The sequence below is a fragment of the Panthera onca genome, chromosome E2 (genome assembly GCF_046562875.1).
Source record: "Panthera onca isolate mPanOnc1 chromosome E2, mPanOnc1 haplotype 2, whole genome shotgun sequence".
Taxonomy (NCBI): Eukaryota; Metazoa; Chordata; class Mammalia; order Carnivora; family Felidae; genus Panthera; species Panthera onca.
In genome coordinates, this window is record NC_138353.1 from 747,652 (window position 1) to 767,329 (window position 19,678).

Consider the following 19,678-nt stretch of genomic DNA (forward strand, 5'->3'; position numbering starts at 1 on the left):
CTGGCCTCACCTTAGTGGTGACCAGGTTGTGGGGCAAACCCGCTGGGTTCAGATTGCTTCCTCGGAACCCACCCAGTACCTTGGAAGGATTTCTCACCCTCTAGTGATCACCTCCATGTGATGTAACTCTTTCTTTCTGTAATTGTTGAGTGCATTCCCCAAAGATGAATGCCTTTGGTGCATCTCACCCTGAATCTAGGTTGCCTTACCAGCCCTCCCACTCAGGGGAAGACTGCCGGCGGGGGCACTGCAGCCATTTCTGGCTTCCCCCTCTCCAGGAAGGGCTGGGAGCCAGTGGGGCAGGCAGAGGAAGACGACTCCCAGAAGGAGAGGTCAGCGGCCTTAGTGTAGGAACCTGCTGAGACCTTTTTTCCTCGGACCCACACGTGATGGTGGTGTCATCTCAGAGCATCAGCCAGGAAGGGGCCTGCAGAGAGAAAACGGTGCTGGGTCGCAGGTCAGGAGTGGCACAGGGACAGGGGAGGAAAATGGCACCCCCCGGAGGTGACTTTGGAAGGACCTGCTGGGTTGAGTCCCCATATGTCCTGTGGAGCTCAAGGTCCCACTGTGGATCCTTAATGCAATGCATTGCCCCGAGCGCTGGCCATTCTTGACCCGGGAGGCGCCTGAGGGACACAGCCCAGTCCACAGGTGAGTTCTTGATTCCTTTCCACATGCACAATTGTGACCACTCTGGCAGCTCCTCAGGGTGACAGGGTGTGACATCTGGGCTAAACTCATTGGATTAGGTTGTCCAAGATTATGTAAAGGAAAAAACTTCAGGCACAGGTTGGTCAACAAATTATGAGTTTGTTGTACTATAAGGTACAGGGATGTAAGAGCACCAAGCCTGGGGGTCCCAGGTGGACTAGGTTTGGCTGCTCAGCGGTGACAAAATCCCAAGGCAGAGGAACCAGTGGGGGTGAATCTCTTTCAGGGAGGCTAACATAGGGAACACAGTGGACTAAATTCTCAAAGACTGATTCCAAAGTGGTGAAAACACTTCTAGGTTTATATAAGAAAAATGTCAGCAAAGGTGGGTGGGTACATGCAGGGAGTCAGTGAGTCAAGTAGATCATTGTCATGGAGTCACTCACGGGTGGGGTCTTGCTGTTCAGGGCACTCTTTATTGCTTGAAGGGGTCGTTTTGGTTCTCATCTGGGAACGCTTGCCATCAGGGTCTTCCTTAGCCAAGAGACAAGCTGGAAGGAACCCAACGAGAAAGTTTGAAGTCAAAATAGAGGCAACTGAGGTCCTCTTTCAGTACTAACAAAAATAGTATGTAGGGGTGCAGCCACCTCAAACCCTATGGCCAATCCAGTCATCTTGAAGGTTTCCCAAGCATCCTTCGTCCCCATGATTTCTCTGCGGATGTTTCTCTGTAGATCAGGCATTCTCTCCTAGAAGAGCAGAGCAGTTCCACATGCCACAACACAAAGCAGACCCTCTTGCACAACCCCTAGGCACTGGGGAACCAGAACCTGTTGTAAAACCTTTGAGCACTGTGATAACATCCATAGCTAGCACCAGAAGAGTCTGCATGTAGTCAAGAGATGCTCCAGACCGCTATGCTCCCTTTTCTGGTTAACTGCCCTAAACTGCTTTAAAAATCCTTGGGGGGGGGGGGGGGCAGAGACCTGGGAGTTGGCCTGTGTACAAAAGTCCGCCTTCTCCCCGGGTGGCCAGCCGCCTGAATGAGCTCATGTTCCTTTCCATTGAACACTTGTCTCTTGAGTATTGGGTTTTCGAGCAATGGGCACCAGAACTTGAGTTTTGGTAATGTAGGAATGTATTTGAACATAGATACACAGATGTGCATCCAAGTGCCAAAGTAGTTGGATACCAGTATGGTAATAGGATACCAGTACGGTATGCAAATACCGTTTTTCTGTATGAGGGAGAGTGATTGAAGGCTTTTCACTTTGTATGTTCATAAAGGAGTAGTAATCCATTAATAAACAATAGAAAATCAGCTATTGTAGACCTTACTTTTTAGTGAAGGAAACATTTGTGTGCTGATAAATTTTGCAGGCTTGGTTCTCAAATCCTGCAGCCTTAGAGAAGATTCATGTTAAACACAAGCATATTGGGTTTACTGTCTTCAGGAACAAGTAAGTGGAGGGAATACTTAACTCTGTGTCTATTTCACCCGGAGTCTTCTTAAAACACCGCTCTTTAGTGGCGCCTGCATGGCTCAGTTGGTTGAGCATCTGACTTAGGCTCAAGTCATGATCTCATGGTTTGTAAGTTTGAGGCCTGCATTGGGCTCTCCGCTCTCAGCGCAGAGCCCACTTTGGACCTTCTGCTTCTCCCCCACTCACACTCTCTTTCTCAATAATAAATGAACCACAAAACAAAACAAAACAAAACAAAACAAAACAAAACAAAACAAAAGCACTGCTTCTTGGAATCACCCGGAAAGTGTCTGAGTCGGTCAGTCTAGGGTATAGGCTGAGAATGAGCATTTCTAGTGAGTTGGTAGGTGATGCTAATGGAGAAGGTCAGTGCAGAGATGAAACTGTGAGAACAAGCATTTAGGGAGGGCCAGGCTCCCTCCCTCCAGGCTGCAGTACCTGCGGACTGTAGCTCTGTAGACTCAGAGGACAGCAGAATACTTTTTCCTCCAAGTATTTATTTAAATTCCAGCTAGTTAAAATACAGTGCAGTATTAGTTTCAGGTGTAGAATTTAGTGATTCATTACTTACAACAACTGGTGCTCATCACGACAAGTGCACCCCTTGATAGCCATCACCTGTTAACACATCCCCCACCCACCCACCTATCCTCAAGTAACCCTGCGTTTGTTCTCTATAGTTAAGAATCTGTTTCTCGGGGAGCCTGGGTGGCTTAGTTGGTTAAGCATTCAGAACTTGATTTCAGCTCATGTTGTGATCTCACAGTTCATGGGTCGATCCCCGGATCAGACTCTTCACTCATACACAGAGCCTGCCTGGGATTCTGCCGCCGTCTCTCTGTGCTCCTCCTCCCCCTTCAAAAAAAAAAAAAAAAAAAAACCATAAAAACAAAAAGCAAAAAGCACCTAACAAGAGTCTATTTCTTGCTTGCCTGTCTCCTCACCGTCCCCCCCCCGCCGCCCCATGTTCATTTGTGTTGTTTCTTAAGTTTCACATATGAGTGAAGTCCTATGGGATTTGTGTTTCTCTGACTAATTGCACTTAGCATCATACTCTCTGGCTCCATCCATGTCGTTGCAAAGGCAAGATTGCATTCTTTTTGGTGGCTGAGTAGTATTCCATTTTATATATGTATGTGTATACACACATACATACATATATATACATATATGTATATGCATAAACACATATATGTACATATACACACACATATACACATATATATGTATATACACACATACATACACACACATACATACATATATACACTCATACACCTACCACATCTTTATCCATTCATCAGTCGATGGAAATCTGGGCTCTTTCCCTAATTTGGCTATTGTTGATAGTGCTGCTATGAACATGGGGGGTGCGTGTATTCCTTTGTATCAATATTTTTGTATCCTTTGGGTCAGTACCTAGTAGTGCAATTACTGGATTGTAGGATAGTAGCATTTTTCACTTTTTGAGGAACCTCCATACTGTTTTCCGGAGTGGCTGCAGCAGTTTCCATTCCCACCAACATAAGAGGGTTACCCTCTTTCTGCAACCTCACCAGTATCTGTTGTTTCCTGTGATGTTAACTGTAGCCATTGTGAGTTGTGTGACATGGTATCTCATTGTAGTTTTGATTTGCATTTCCCTGATGATGAGTGATGTTGAGTATCTTTTCATGTGTATGTTAGCCATGTGTATATCTTCTTTGGAAACATGTCTGTTTGTGTCTTCTGCCCATTTCTTAAGTAAATTATTTGGGTTTTTTTGGGTGTTGAATGTTATAAGTTGTTTATAAATTGTGGATATTAACCCTTTCTCAGATATGTCATTTGAAAATATCTTCTCCCGTTCTGTAGGTTGCTTTTTAGTTTTGTTCGTTGTTTTCTTTGCCATGCAGAAGTTTTTTTTTTATCTTGATGAAATTCCAATAGTTTACTTTAGCTTTTATTTCCCTTGCCTCGGGAGACGTATCTAGTAAGAACTCATTAAGGCCAATTTCAAAGAGGTTTCTGCCTGTGTTCTCTAGGCTTTCATGGTTTCTTCTCTCACATTTAGGGCTTTCGTCCACTAAAAATTTTTTTTTATTTTTATTTACTTAGAGAAGGAGAGTATGCATGTGCATGCCTGCACGAGAGGGGGAGGGGATCACAGGGAGGGAGAGAGAGAATCCCAAGTGGGCTCCATGCTGGCATTACAGAGCCGGACGTGGGGCTTGAACTCACAAACCGTGAGATCGTGATCTGCGCCAAAATCAAGAGTTGGACGCTTAACTGACTGAGTCATCCAGGCACTCTTCTTTCATCCATTTTGAATTTACTTTTTGTGTATGGTGTGAGAAAGTGGTCCAGTTTGATTCTTTTGCATGTTGCCATCCAGTTTTCCCAGCACCGTTTGTTGAAGAGACTGTCTTTTTTCTATTAGATATTCTTTCCTGCTTTGTCGGGCATTAATTGACCATATAGGTGTGGGTTCATTTCCGGGTTTTCTACTCTGTTCCATTGATCTATGTTTCCTGTTTTTGTGCAAGTACCATACTGTGTTGATCACTACAGCTTTGTAATATAACTTGAATTCTGGAATTGTGATGCCTCCAGCTTTGATTTTCTTTTTTAGGATTGATTTGGACATTTGGGATCTTTTATGTTTTCATACAAATTTTTGCATTGTTTTGTTCTAGCTCTGTGAAAACTGCTGGTCATATTTTGATAGGGATCGCATTAAATGTGTAGATTGCTTTGGGTAATATAGACATTCTAACAATATTTGTTTTTCCAACCCATGAACACATAATGTGCTTCCATTTGTTTGTGTCATCTTCAATTTCTTTCATAAGTGCTCTATGGTTTTCAGAGTACAGATTTTTTTACCTCTTTGTTTAGGTTTACTCCTAGGTTTCTTATGGTTTTTGTCGGCAATTGTAAAAGAGATCGATTCCTTGATTTCTCTTTCAGCTGTTTTTTTATTGGCATATAGAAATGGAACAGAGTTCTGTACATTGCTTTGTATCCTGGAACTTTACTGAATTCAGGTATCAGTTCTAGCAATTCTTTGGTGGACTCATTCAGGTTTTCCACATGGAGCATCGTGTCGTCTGCAAATAGTATAAATTTGACTTCTTCCTTGCCAATTTGGGTGCCTTTTATTTCTTTTTGTTGTCTGATTGCTGAAGTAAGGACTTCTGGTACAATGTTAAATAACAATGGTGGGAGTGGCCATCCCTGTCTTGTTCCTGACTGTAGAGGAAGAGCTCATTTTTCCCCATTGAAGATTATATTAGCCTTGACTCTTTTATATTTGGCCTTTTGATGTTGAGATATGTTCCCTCTATTCGTACTTTAGAGGGGTTTTCTAAAGCATGGATGCTGTACTTTGTCGAGTGTTTCTTCTGCATCTATTGAGAGGATCCTATTGTTCTTATCCTTTGTTGTTATTGTTGTTGCTGTTGTTGTTGTTGTTGTTGTTGTTGTTGTTGTTAATGTGGTGTATCACATCGATTGATTTGTGAATATTGAATCACCTTTGCAACCCTGGAATAAATCCTACTCTGTTCATGGTGAATGATTCTTTTAACATGCTGTTTGATTTGATTTGCTACAGTTTTGTTGAGAAATTTCTCATCCATGTTAATCGGGGATATTGCCTGTAATTATTTTTTCTAGTGTGGTCTTTGGTTCTCCGATCAAGGTAATTCTGGTGTCATAGAATTGGTTTGGAAGTTTTCCTTCCATTTCCATTTTTTGGAATAGTTTGAAAAGAATAGGTATTAACTCTTCTTTAAAATTTGGGAAGCCATGTGGCCCTAGAGATTTACTGTTGGGAGATTTTTGACTACTGGTGCAATTTCTTTGCTGGTTATCAGTCTGTTCAAATTTTCTATTTTTTCCTGTTTCAGTTTTGGTAGTTCATATGTTTCTAGGTTTTTTTTCATTTCTTCAAGATTACCTGGTGTGATGGTATATTATTTTTCATAATATTCTCTTATATTTGTATTTCTGGGCTGTTGCTTGTGATCTCTCCTCTCCCATTTGTGATTTAATTTATTTGAGTGCTTTCTCTTTTCTTTTTCATAAGTCTCACTAGGTGTTCATCCCTTTTATTGTGTCTTTCAAAGAAGAAGTTCCTGGTTTCATTGATCTGTTCTTCTATTTTTGTTTTCATTTTTGTTTTTGTTTACTTGTTTGTCTCTATGTCACTTATTTCGGGTCTAATCTTTATTATTTCCCTTCTGCTGGCTTTAGGCTTCATTTGTTCTTCTTTTTCTAGCTTCTTTAGGTATAAGGTTAGGTTTGCCTTTCTTCTTTTTGAGGTGGGCCTGTATTGCCATATACTTATCTCTTAGGACCACTTTTGCTGCATCCCAAAGTTTAAAAAACTTCTTTTCTTAATGTTTATTTATTTTTGAGAGGGGGGATGGGAAGGGCAGAGAGAGAAGGAGACACAGAATTCAAAGCAGGCTTCAAGCTCTGAGCTGTCAGCACAGATCCTGATGCAGGGCTCGAACTCACAAGCCATGAGATGATGACTGAGCCCAAGTCAGACGCCTAACCGACTGAGCTACCCAGGCACCCCGCATCCCAAAGGTTTTGTACCATCGTATTTTCATTTTCGTTTTCATTTTCATTTGTTTCCATGAATTTTTTATCTTTCATTTCCTGGTTGACTCATTCCTACTTTAGTAGGATGTACTTTAGTCTCCACGTATTTGTGGTGCTTCCAAATTGTTTCTTGTGGCTGACCTGAAGTTTCATAGTGTCATGGTGGGAAATATGCATCACGTAATCTCAATCTTTTTGTACCTGTTGAAGCCTGAATTGTGACCCACTGTGTAATAATATTCTAGAGAATGTCCCATGCGCCCTTGATAAGAATGTGTATCTGCTTCTTTAGGGTGAAATGTTGTGACTATGTCGGTTATATGCATCTGGTCCAGTGTGTCATTCAAAGCCATCGTTTCCTTGTTGATTTTCTACTGGATGATCTGTGGATTGCTGTCAATGGGGTGTTAAAGCCATCTACTTTTATTGTATTATTATCAATGAGTTTCATTATTTTTTTTATTAATTGATTTATATCTTTGGGAACGCCAAGATGGGGGCATAAATATTTACAATTGTTAGTTCTTGGCGAATAGACCCCTTTATTATGATATAGTGCCATTCTTAACTCTTGTTACAGTCGTTGGTTTAAATCTAGTCTGTCTGATATAAGCATGGCTACTCTGGCTTTCCCTTGACATCTATTAAGAAGATAAATGTTTCTCCATCCCCACACTTTCAGTCTGTAGGTGTTTTAGGTCTAAAGTGAGTCTCCTGAGGGGCCTGGGCAGCTCAGTTGGTTAGGCGACCAATTTCAGCTCAGGTTATGATCTTGCAGTTTGTGGGTTCGAGCCCTGTGTTGGACTGTGTGCTGACACCTCAGAGTCTGGAGCCTGCTTCGGATTTTGTGTCTCCCTCTCTGTCTGTCCCTTCCACAAGCTCTCCCTCTCTGTCTCTCTCTGAAAAATAAATATTTAAAAATTTTTAAAAATAAAAAAATATAAAGTGAGTCTCTTGTAGACAGGATGTAGATGGATCTTGTTTTCTTCATCCATTCTGACACCCTAAGTCTTTTGATTGGAATATTTAGTTCATTTACATTAGAGTGATTATTGACAGTTATGAATTTAGTGCCATTGTATCACTTGTTGTTTTAAAATTTTTTTTTAATGTTTATTTCTTTTAGGGAGAGAGAGAGAGAGAGAGAGAGAGAGAGAGAGAACAAGCAGGGGAGGGTGAGAGAGAGAGGGAGACAGAATCCATAGCAGGCTCCAGGCTCTGAGCTGTCAGCACAGAGTACGACACGGGGTTCAAACCTATGAACCATGAGATCATGACCTGAGCCAAAGTCGGACGCTTAACCAACTGAGCCAGCTAGGCGCCCCTGTATCACTTGTTAAGTCATTGTTTCTGAAGATTTTTTTCTGTTCCTATTTAACCTTTGTCACTTTCAGTCTTTCTTTCCCACTCAAAGAGTTCTCTTTAATATTTTTTGCAGATCTCATCTGGTGGTCACAAACTCCATAAGTTTTGTTTGTCTGGGAAGCTCTTTATGTTTCCTTCTCTTCTGAATGACAGTCTTGCTGGATAGAGTATTCTTGGCTGCAGATTTTTCCCATTCAGCACAGTGATTCATGCCACTGCCTTCAGGTCTGCCAGATCTTTGTGGAAATTTCTAACCTTATTTGTCTTGCCTTGTAGGTTATGGATTTCTTTTCCCTTTTCCCTTTTCCCTTTTAGGATTTTTTCCTTATCTCTATATTTTGCAAATTTTACTATGATATGTCCCGGTGTTGGCCTGCTTTTGTTGATTTTTTTTTCTTTTCTTTTTCTAAATTTACATCCAAATTAGTTAACATTTAGTGCAACAGTGATTTCAGGGGTAGGTTCCTTAACGTCCCTACCCATGTAGACCACTCCCCATCCCACAACCCCTCCAGTAACCCTCTGTTTGTTCTCCATATCTAAGAGTCTCGTATGATTTGTCCCCCTCCCTGTTTTTATATTATTTTTGATTCCCTTCCCTTGTGTTCATCTGTTCTGTGTCTTAAAGTCCTCATAGGAGTGACGTCATATGATATTTGTCTTTCTCTGGCTAATTTCGCTTAGCATAATACCCTCCAGTTCCATCCATGTAGTTGCAAGATGGCAAGATTTCATTCTTTTTGATTGCCGAGTAATACTCCAGTGTGTGTGTGTTTGTGTGTGTGTGTGTGTGTGTACACATACACACCCCACATCTTCTTTATCCATTCATCCATCGATGGACATTTGGACTCTTTCCATACTTTGGCTATTGTTGATAGTGCTGCTATAAACATTGGGGTGCATGTGCCCCTTCGAAACAGCATACCTGCATCCCTTGGATAAATACCTAGTACTGCAATTGCTGGGTCATAGGGTAGTTTTATTTTCAAATTTTTTAGGAACTTCCATACTGTTTTCCAGAGTGGCTGCACCAGTTTGCATTCCCACCAGCAGTGCAAAAGAGATCCTCTTTCTCAGCATCCTCGCCAACATCTGTTGCGCCTGAGTTTGTTAATGTTAGCCCTTCTGTCAGGTGTGAGGTGGTATCTCATTGTGGTTTTGATTTGTATTTCCCCAATAATGAGTGATGTTGAGCATTTTTTCATGTGTCTTCTTTGGAGAAATGTCTATTCATATCTTTTGTCCATTTCTTTACTGGACTATTTGTTTTTTGGGTGTTGAGTTTGATAAGTTCTTTTTAGATTTTGGATACTAACCCTTTATCTGATATGTCGTTTGCAAATATCTTCCGCCATTCCACTGGTTGCCTTTTAGTTTTGCTGATTGTTTCCTTCGCTGTGCAGAAGCTTTTTATTTTGATGAGGTCTCAATAGTTCATTTTTGCTTTTGTTTCCCTTGCCTCTGGAGACTTGTTGAGTAAGAAGTTGCTGTGGCCAAGGTCAAAGAGGTTTTTGCCTGCTTTGTCCTCAAGGATTTTGATGGCTTCCTGTCTTACATTTATGTCTTTCATCCATTTTGAGTTGATTTTTGTGTATGGTGTAAGAAAGTGGTCCAGAATCGTTTTTCTGCATGTCACTGTCCGGTTTTCCCAGCACCACTTGCTGAAGGGACTGTCTTTATTCCATTGGATATGCTTTCCTGCTTTGCCAATGATTAGTTGGCCATACGTTTCTGTGTCCATATCTGGGTTCTCTGTTCTGTCCCACTGATCTGAGTGTGTGTTCTTACGCCAGTGCCATACTGTCTTGTTGATTACACGTTTGTAATGCAGCTTGAAGTCCACTGCTTTTGTTGATTTTGATGGGAGTTCTCTCTGCTTCTTGGATTTGGACGTTTGTTTCCTTCCCTGAATTAGGGAAGTTTTCAGCTATAATTTCCTCAAATAAGCCTGTCCCCTTTTCCTCTCTCTTCTTTCTCTGGGACTCCTATGATATGAGTATTACTACATTTTGTGGAGTCGCTAAGTTCCCTAGTTCTACGTTCATGATCCAATATTTTTATTTCCCTCTTCTTTTCAGCTTTATTATTTTCCATAATTTTATCTTCTATATCACTTATTCATTCCACGGCTTCTTCCATCCTTGTTGTCATTACAATCCATCAGTTTCACTTCTCGGTTTTGGCATTCTTTATTTCAGGCCGACTAGTGTTTCGTTCTTTTATTTCTGTGGTAAGGAAGTCCCTGCTGTCTTCTGCGGTTTCTCAAGCCCAGGTAGCATCCTTATGATTGTTGCTTTAAGTTCTATATCAGGCATATTACCTATACCTCTTTTGATTAGATCCCTATCTGTGACCTTTTCTTGCTCTTTCTTTTGGGATGAATTCCTCCCTCTTGTATTTTGTCTAGGTCTCTGTCTTCTTCTCTGTGTTAGGAAAGCCTGCTATGTTCTCTGATTCTGAGAGTAATGGCTTTGTTAAAAACAGCTCATAATACTGACCAGAGCCTTGGTGCTTCAGGTGCCAGGTATATGCTGTGTGTATGCTGTGTGCAGTCTGCTGCTGTGTTTTTGCTGCTGTTTCCCTCAGGTCACTCTTCAGCAAAGTTTCTCCATTTCACCACTGGGGAGTGTTTGCACCTTGTCTAGAGTGTGGTAAGTTTTAACTAGCTGTGCTCTCATCTACTTGATGAAAGAGCCCTGATGCTATTTCCAGTTAACTGAAGCTTTGTAGCACTCTGTGGTCCGTAGTCTTGTATGCGCGGAGTGTTTGTGCTGGTCTTCAGTGGGAAGGGCATGCTGCTCTGGTTCTCAGGCACGCTTGCCCTAGTAAAGAGGCACTGGCAGAGTGCAGATTGGTGGGGCTTGGTGAAAGCAGTTCTGGACTCCACTGTTTGCGCTGTGCTGCTCACTGAAGTCAGTCCATACTGATGAGTGGGCGATGAAAATGGCACCAGCCCTCTTTCTCATTCCCGAGAGGGAAGTTCATGCCGGCTGGTGTCTGGGAAGCCCTCAGAGATGAGATGAGTGAATCATCTCCCTGCATGTGTCCCAGGTGTCCCACAGAATCCCTGCCTTCACCGCATCCGTGTCTGGGCTGTCTGCCCATCTGGAAGTGCAGTGCACCTGTGTTGTATCCCAGGCAGGCTGGCTGAGTTTTAAAACTCCAAAGTATAGGGGCCTGTCGTGGTGCAGACCCACACCGGTACTCTGGATTGGGGGAGGGGTGTTTTGCCATGCTGGTGCTGATGCAGGTCTGTCCTAGAAAGGCAGTTGCACCAGTGCACAGGAGCTTGGAGTTTGGGGTAAAGTGCAGCAAAAACCGGTGTCTAGGTTGGCTGCCCTCAGCAGGTGTCTCTGCCCTTGTGCTAAGAGGTGGTTGTGCACAATGGCACCTGCCAAATGTTTGGACCAGTGAGAGACAATGTCTCCTCTGCCAGGTGCACTCCAAGAAGGGGGAAACATCTCTTCCAGTGCACCCCAGGGGATCCTCAGATCATGCTGTGTGCTCCAGGGCCCTGCCCTCTGTTTCCATATGAGCACTACACAGCCACCAGGATCCATACCAGCCAAAATGAGGATCTCTGAGTTCCACTCATTCTTAAAATTCACGATAATCAGCCCTTCTTGTTTTTCCTGTGAATGGCTTTAGAAAGTGTTTTCCTTGTGCAATCCCCTGGGTTCTGTGTGCTTTCATCCTCTCTCCTCTCTCTCTCTCCCTCTCCCTCTCCGTACTCCTCCCCCTCTCTTTTCTCTTCCCCTTCCCTTTTCCCTTTCCGTTTCTCTTTGTGTGTCATCTCTGTGTGATCATGGCTCCCTCTGTTCTGCAGCACACGCGGCCCTTTCCTCCCCCAAGTCATATCTCCACCTCTCTTAACTTTCACGGTGTGGCCTCTTGTCTCTTTCTTTAGTGTGCAGTTTGTCATGTGTGTCTTCAGATCGTTTTCCTGGGTGTTCAGAATGATTTGATATTTATCTAGCTGTGTTCAAGAGATGAGGACTGTATAGGGAAGGCCCTTCTGTTACTCCACCATCATAGCTCCCTTTATGTTTGTTATTTATTGTTTTATATATCTGGGTACTCTCATATTCAGGGCATAAGTATTTACAATTGTTAGATCTTATTGTTGGATTGTTCTTTTTCTTATGATATAGTGTCCTCTTCAACTCTTGTTATATAGTCTTTGGTTTAAAATCTTGTTTGAGGGGCGCCTGGGTGGCTCAGTCGGTTAAGCGTCCGACTTCGGCTCAGGTCATGATCTCAGGGTCCGTGAGTTCGAGCCCCGCGTCGGGCTCTGTGCTGACAGCTCAGAGCCTGGAGCCTGTTTCGGGTTCTGTGTGTCCCTCTCTCTCTGACCCTCCCCTGTTCATGCTCTGTCTCTCTCTGTCTCAAAAATAAATAAACGTTAAAAAAAAAAATAAATAAAATAAAATCTTGTTTGATATGAGTCTTGCTATTCCAGCTTTCTTTGATGTTCATTTGCATGATAGATGATTCTCCATCCCCTCACTTTCAATCTGCAGGTGTCTTAGGTCTTAAACGAGTCTTTTTGAGGCAGCATACAGAAGGGTCTTGTTTTCTTGCTGGTTTATTGGGTGGGGGGGTTAGTCTTGGTTTTTTTAGAGATTGTAACACCCTATGTATTTTGATGGAAAGTTTAGTCCATTTACATTCAGAATAGTTTTTTTAAGTTTATCTATTTATTTTGAGAGATGGTGAGAGACAGAGAATGCAGGAGGAGCAGAAAGATAAGGGGAGAGAGAGAGACAGAGAGAGAGAAGAAGTGTGAGAGAGAGAGTGAGAGAGGGAAAGAGAGTTACAGAGAGAGAGAGACAGAGACAGAGACAGAGACAGGGTCCACACTGTCAGTACAGAGCCTGATACAGGGCTTGAACTCATGAACCATAAGATCATGACCTGAGCCTAAACCAAGAGTTGGTCACTCATCTACCTGAGCCACTCAGGCACTCCCAGAGTAATTTTTTTTTAAGTAAGCTACACACCCAGCACAGAGCCCAAGCAAGAGCTCAAACTCAAATGCAGAGATCAAGACCAGAACTGATAAGAGTAAGTATTGATGAAAATGAATTTAGTTCCATTTTATGACTTGTTTTATCATTGTTTATGGAGATTTTCTCTGTTCCTTTCCAGTCTCTATCACTTTTGGTCTTTCCTTCTCACTCTAGGAGTCCCCTTTAATATTTGTTGGAGGGCTGGTTTAGTGGTCGTGAGCTCCTTTCATTTTTGTTTTTTGGGAAACTCTTTATCTCTCTGTCCATTCTGAACGACACTCTTGCTGCATAGAATATTCTAGGCTGCATACTTTTCCCATTCTGCACGTTGAATATATCATGCCACTCCCTTCTGGCCTGCCAAGTTTCTATGGAGAGATCTGCAGCTATTCTGATGGGTCTTCCCTTGTTAGTTAGAGGCTTCTATTGTCTTGGTGCTTTTAGGATTTTTGATTTAGCAGTATATTTTGCAAATTTAATTATAATATGTATGGTGCTGGCCTTGCTTTTGTTGAGTTTGTTGGGAGTTCTTTTTCCCTCCTGGATTTGGATGTCTATTTACTTTCTCAGATAAGGGAAGTTTTCAGCTATAATGGCCTGAAATCAACTTTCTATCTCCTTTTCCCTCTCCAGTTCTTCTGGGACTCCTATGATACGAATGCTATTATGTTTGATGGAATCACCAAGTTCCCTAAGTCTATCCCCATGATCCTCTGTCTTCTTTCTCTCCTTTGTTCATCTTCATTATTTTCCCTATTTCTATCCTCTATATGACTTATTTGTTCCTCTCCTTCTTCCACCCTTGTCATTACATCCAATGTGTTTCAAGTCTCAGTCATTGCACTTTTCATTCCTGCCTGATTGTTTTTTAACTGTTTTGTTTCTCTGGTAAAGACCTCCCAGATGTCTTCCCTTCTTTTCTCAAGCCCAGCAAGTATCCTCAGATTATTGCTTTAAGTTCTCCATGAGTATATTAATTAGATCTGTGTTAATTAGATCTCTGGCTGTGATTTTACTGTTGTTGTTGTTGTTGTTGTTGTTGTTGTTGTTGTTGTTGTTTTTTGAATTGTATTTATTTATTTTTAGAGAATGAGAGAGTGAGACAGGGGATGGCTGGAGAGAGAGGGAGAGTGAAAATCCCAAGCAGGCTTCTCGCCTAGTCACAGAACCCGATATGGGCCTCAATCTCATGATCCGTGAGATCATGAACTAAGCCAAAAATCAAGAATTGGATGCTCAACCGTCTAAGGCGCTCTGGCTGTAATTTTATCTTGTTCTTCCTTTAGGGAAGAATTCCTCCATGTGGGCATTTTGTTTAGGTCTCTGTCTTCTTCTGTATATTAGAGAAGCCCATCAAATTTTCTTTTCCTGAGAGTAATGGCTTTATTAAGGAGAAGTCATATAGTGTCCATGGCCTGGTGCTTCAGGGAGTGTCTGTTGTGTGTACTGTGTGTACTCTACTGCTGTGATTTGCTGCTCTATCCTTCAGGCCAGTTGCTTGCAGAGGTTCTCCTTGCCCACAGTGGGCACTGTTTGGTCCTTGGCCTGAATGTGGCAAATTTTAACTAGGTGTCTCAGGCCTGCTTGTTAAATGAGACCTGATGCTACTTCCACTAGAACTGAATCCTTGCAGAACACTCTGGTCAGGAGATGTGGTGTGTGTGGGGGTTTCTGCTGGTCATCTTTCGAATGGGCCCACAGCCGTGGGACTTAAGCCTACGTGGCCCAGAAGGGCACTGCTGGCAGAGTGCAGGTGGGTGGGACTTGGTGTATGCAGGTTAGGAAACCAGTGTTCGCCCTGTGCTGTTTACTGGATTTTGCTGAGGGGCAGTGGAGGAAAATGGCACCAGCCAACCCCTTTGATCCTGGAGAGGGGTCTCCATGCTTACTGCTCTCAGGGAAGCACTCCCAGAAGGGTCAATAATCCCCCATGCATCCAAGGCAGTTTACAGAGAGCCGTTTTCACTCTGTCTGTCTCTGGGATGTTTGCTTGCCAGGAGCAGTGCTTTGGGCTCTATCCCAGCCCAGTATGCTGACTTTTACAACTCAAAAATTTAGGGACATGCTGTGGCAGGGGCCTGTGCTGATTACCTGGGATAGGGTCTCTCCATCCTGAGGCTGATGCGTGTTGGACTGAGAGGGGCGGTTGCCCCAGAGCACGGGCCTTGGGACTTGGAGCAAGCAGGCTAGGCAGCCAGTGTCAGCCTGAGCCACCCTCAGCAGCTCTTCTGCATCTATGCCAAGGGGCATGGGAGGGAAATGGTGCAGCTGGTTCTTTTGTTCCCAGGGAGGCATCTCTGCTAACCCACTTCTCACAGATGCACTCCAAGAAGAGTGAACAGTGTCTGCCCTGTGGTCCCTAGGTGTTCTTCAGATCGTGCCTTCTGACTCCAGGTTGCTTGCCTGCCTACTCTAGAGGAGTAGGGCAGACGCTCAGGGCTACATCCCAGTGAAACCCACCAACATTTAAAATCTAGTCTCTGAGCCCTGTTGGTTGCAAAAGCTGCCAAGTGTCAGGTCCTCTCATTTTTCCAGTGAATGGCTTTGGGGAAGTGTTTTCCTAGTGCAATCCCCTGTGCTCTCCTCCCTCCTCCCTCCTTCCCTCCCTCTCTCTGTCTCTCTCTCTCTCTCTGTCTCTCTGTCTCTCTCTGTCTCTCATCTCCCAGGGATCCCAGCCCTCTGCAGCCCCCCAATCTGTTTCTTGCCCAAACCCCATCTCTGCACTTCCTGCTTCCCTTGATGTGACATCTTCTCTGCCTCTAGTTGTGCAGTTTGTTCTGTTGAACCCAGGTTGATTTTATGGGTATTCAGAGTGATTGGATAGTTATTTAGTCGTGTTTAAGGGAAGAAATGAGCCTAGGATCCTCCTACTCTGCCAGTATCTTAGCTCCTCCCCTCCCCCAGTCCAAAGATGTCTAATGGAAACCTCCTGAGTTTCTCTGCAGTGAGCCAAGGAATCTAAAGGCTTAAATGAGGGGCGCCTGGGTGGCTCAGTCATTTGAGCGACCAACTTCGGCTCAGGTCATGATCTCCTGCTCTGTGAGTTCCAGCCCCGCGTCGGGCTCTGTGCTGACAGCTCAGAGCCTGGAGCCTGCTTCAGATCCTGTGTCTCCCTCTCTCTGGCCCTCCCCCGTTCATGCTCTGTGTCTCTGTCTCAAAAATAAATAAACGTTAAAAAAAAATTTTTTTTTAAAAAAGAGAGAAAGAAAAAAAATAAAGGCTTAAATGAATGGAGTTCCAGGGGCTCTGATGCCAAGGAGTCCACACACTGAAGCCACCTACCAACGTGTTTCTTTTGCTGGAAACTGTACATCAACAAGAAGGCCATTAGACTCAGGTGGCTCCAATGCCTTAGCCACCTACACCTCACTTCAAGCAATTCTTGTAAATGCCTCAAGGGTCAGAATTCAAAACCCAAGGGTACCCTGTCTCTAACAGGCAACTAGGCTTTCCCATATAAGATAGTTTCTGAAGCTATAGCCAGTCATGTAACGTGTTTCCTTTTCTTCTCATTTTGGTCTATACAAGCCTTTCCCCTTGCTGGGTTTGGGGCTGCCTGATTGGATTTGGTGTTTGCTCAAATAGGCACTTCTAAATTTTAATGTACCTCGCTTTATTTAAACAAAACTAATAAAAGTAATAACCCACAGGACTCACATTTCCTCATGGTGCACGTAATAATGAGGGCTGCCACACAGCCCTGTGTAATATTACATAAAATGTCCTCTTCTTTTTTTTTTTAATTTTAAAATTTATTTATTTCAAGAGAGACAGAGTGTGAGAATGAGAGGGGCAGAGAGAGGGAGACACAGAATCTGAAGCAAGCTCCAGTCTCTGAGTTGTCAGCACAGAGCCCGATACAGGGCTCGAACTCATGAACTGTGAGATTATGACCTGTGCCGAAGTAGGACACTTAACCCATTGAGGCACCCAGGCGCCCCTCCAACGTCCTTTTCTCACAAAATCACCTCTTGTTGTTTCCATCACACCTCCCACATTCTAACGTACAATAGAACTTAGTATTCCTGCTTCATGTTTCCTGTGTTTTTCTTGAACACGATAAAAGGCACATGAAGACGGGACTGCTTCTCTTGTAACTGAGTTTTCGCATGCATCTGCCAAAAGTTCTTGAAAACACATTATGTGCTCAATGCACATATTTTAGAACAGTGAGTAAACATGACATTAGAATTTACCTCTCATCTACCTCTCATAAGTCTCCAAATTAGTGTGAAGATTAGTAAATGGAATCTTACTAGAATGGATTCAGGAGGCCCTGGAAGGAGACCTCTCACGCAGACATGACATGCATAAAGAGCAGGAGGAGGGGAGATAACTTTTGTCTTGACAAGGGAGGACACATTCCCAGTTGGAAATTAATCTCCTGCCTTTCACAAAAAGAAGGATGATCTCTCCTTGCCCCATTAAGGAAACACTAACCATGGCATGCAGCCAGTGAAAACCCGCCACAACCTCAAACTTTTGTTCTTCAGTGAACTTTTGTTGAAAGCAACTGTCCCCAATCTCCACCTTAAACCTAATAAACCCAGACTTTTGTGATGCCTAAGTGGCTCACTTGGTTGAGTTTCCAACTTCAGCTCAGGCCATTTTTTTATGGTTCATGAGTTCAAGCCCCACATTGGGCTATCTGGTGTCAGCCCGGAGCCTGCTCTGGATCCAGTGTGCCTGCCCACCCCCGCGCCCCCCGCCCCTCTCCCACTTGCTCTCCCTCTCTAAAAAATAAATAAACATTTGGGAAAGTAGCTCTGGACCTTTATTTTTTTTTTAATGCTGACTTTCCCTCTGTCTCTTGAACCTTGCCTGTGGATTGCCATGGTGTGGTTATCCTCAGTTGAAATTCCTTTGTCATTCCTGAATAAAATCAGTTAGCTAGTAAAATAACTGGCTATTTATTTTTAAGCTGGACAGTAGTATTGTTCAATGCTTGTAGGAATGAAAACGTCACATTCTTGAGATAAAACCCTCACATAAACCAAGTATTGGTTTAGCACAGTCACATGCTCCATTTGGTTCTATCTATTTCTCAGACTTACAGCCTGCTTCTAAAAGTTCTGTTAGTTTGTAACTGTTTTTTACTCTTTACTGATGTGTAGGGAGGTGGAATGTTGGTTTGCCCATAGGTATTTCTGGCACTGTCTTAAACCACTAGATAAATGTTGTGAACTGCTTTCTGAAATGGGCATTTCACATCCGATTTTCTAGGATACTTTCAATTCCTACTGCCAGTGCCTGAAGAAATGAGAATCACTTCCCAGCAAGAGGATGAGGTCATTGGGTTCAGATAATCCTTTACTTCAGGGTTCAGATTCTCCCTTTGCACACTGGCTCCAACTAAATGGCAACGTGTTTGGTACCAAATATAGCATCAGTTAAGTTGCTCTCTGTTTGGGATCGATGTCAATCTCCTGACAGGAACTGAGTATATCTGGGAATGTGGAGTAAGTAACATATGGATAAAAATGTTCCTCAAAAGATGGGAAGACACGGGGCGCCTGTGTGGCTCAGGCGGTTGGGGGTCCAACTTTGGCTCAGGTCATGATCTCGCGGTTCGTGGGTTCGAGCCCCACGTCAGGCTCTATGCTGACAGCTCAGAGCCTGGAGCCTGCTTTGGATTCTGTGTCTCCATCTCTCTGCCCCTTCTCCACTCATACTCTGGCTCTCTCTCAAACATAAATAAACATTAAATTAAAAAAAAAAAAAAAAAGATTGGACAACAATCACGATATGGGCATATGAAGTTTTGTGTGGAACCAGAGGCTGACATGTCAGTTTACCTAATTCAGGGTGGCCTACCGTCCCTGTCACGGACTTGTATAGGCTGTGACAAAGGGAACCACAGGCCCCAAATGGAGTCACTTCTGCTGGGTCATGTCACCAAAGCAGGGCACAATACCTAAACTCATACAACTTCAGCACTACCCAGAAATATAGTTTCCACTGGTCAGTGAGGAATGTTGTGGTCAGCACCAAAAGGGTAATCGGCCCCACGAATGGGTCCTCTGCGTCGCCCAAAGATGAGGTATTCCGCTGATAAGACCTTTTTGTCCCATAACAAAGTGACCTCGCCTGACATAATCCTTTTTTCTGCTTCTGAACTTCTTGTTCCAGCTTTAAAAACCTTACCCTTTCTGTAGCTCTTTGTTGCTTCCCTTAACTTGCTAGATGTGATGCTGCCCAATTCACAAACGAGAGACTGATCCTGAAGACCTTCAAAATGCACTGGGCTGAATTTTTATGATAACGGGGACTTTTGTATTGTTCCCGACCAATTTCAAAACTGACTCTAACGCTTCAGGCTGCAAGCATTTGAAGAGCAACATCTTTCCAGCAGTGCACGGCCTCCTTTGATTTCTTAAGTGCTGGACACATTTGAATGATGTGTCATTTACCTCAGGAAGAGGAAGTGGGAGCAACTAAACTACTAGTTTTAGGCTTTGGACTTTAAAAACCAACAAAGCCGCTCCCTCTGGTAGAAGCAGCACTTTGCAGGAACTCTGCGGGACAGCTGGCCGAACTCTGGAAGTCCCTGGGGCAGAACCCCCTTCGGTGGCC

The 19,678-nt window shown here is 43.4% G+C and overlaps 1 protein-coding gene and 1 long non-coding RNA gene across 2 annotated transcripts in view; one reads left to right on the plus strand and one right to left on the minus strand.

The window, feature by feature from the left end:
• The window catches only part of LOC132691070 (uncharacterized), a 233,498-nt gene that overhangs the window by 85,064 nt on the left and 128,756 nt on the right, over nt 1-19,678 (plus strand). The window lies entirely within an intron of this gene.
• On the minus strand, nt 992-19,631 carry LOC144614583 (uncharacterized). Its single transcript, XR_013552426.2, has 2 exons — nt 19,250-19,631; nt 992-1,202 (listed from the first exon to the last, which is right to left on the minus strand). It is a non-coding gene; the product is annotated as an uncharacterized LOC144614583 (long non-coding RNA).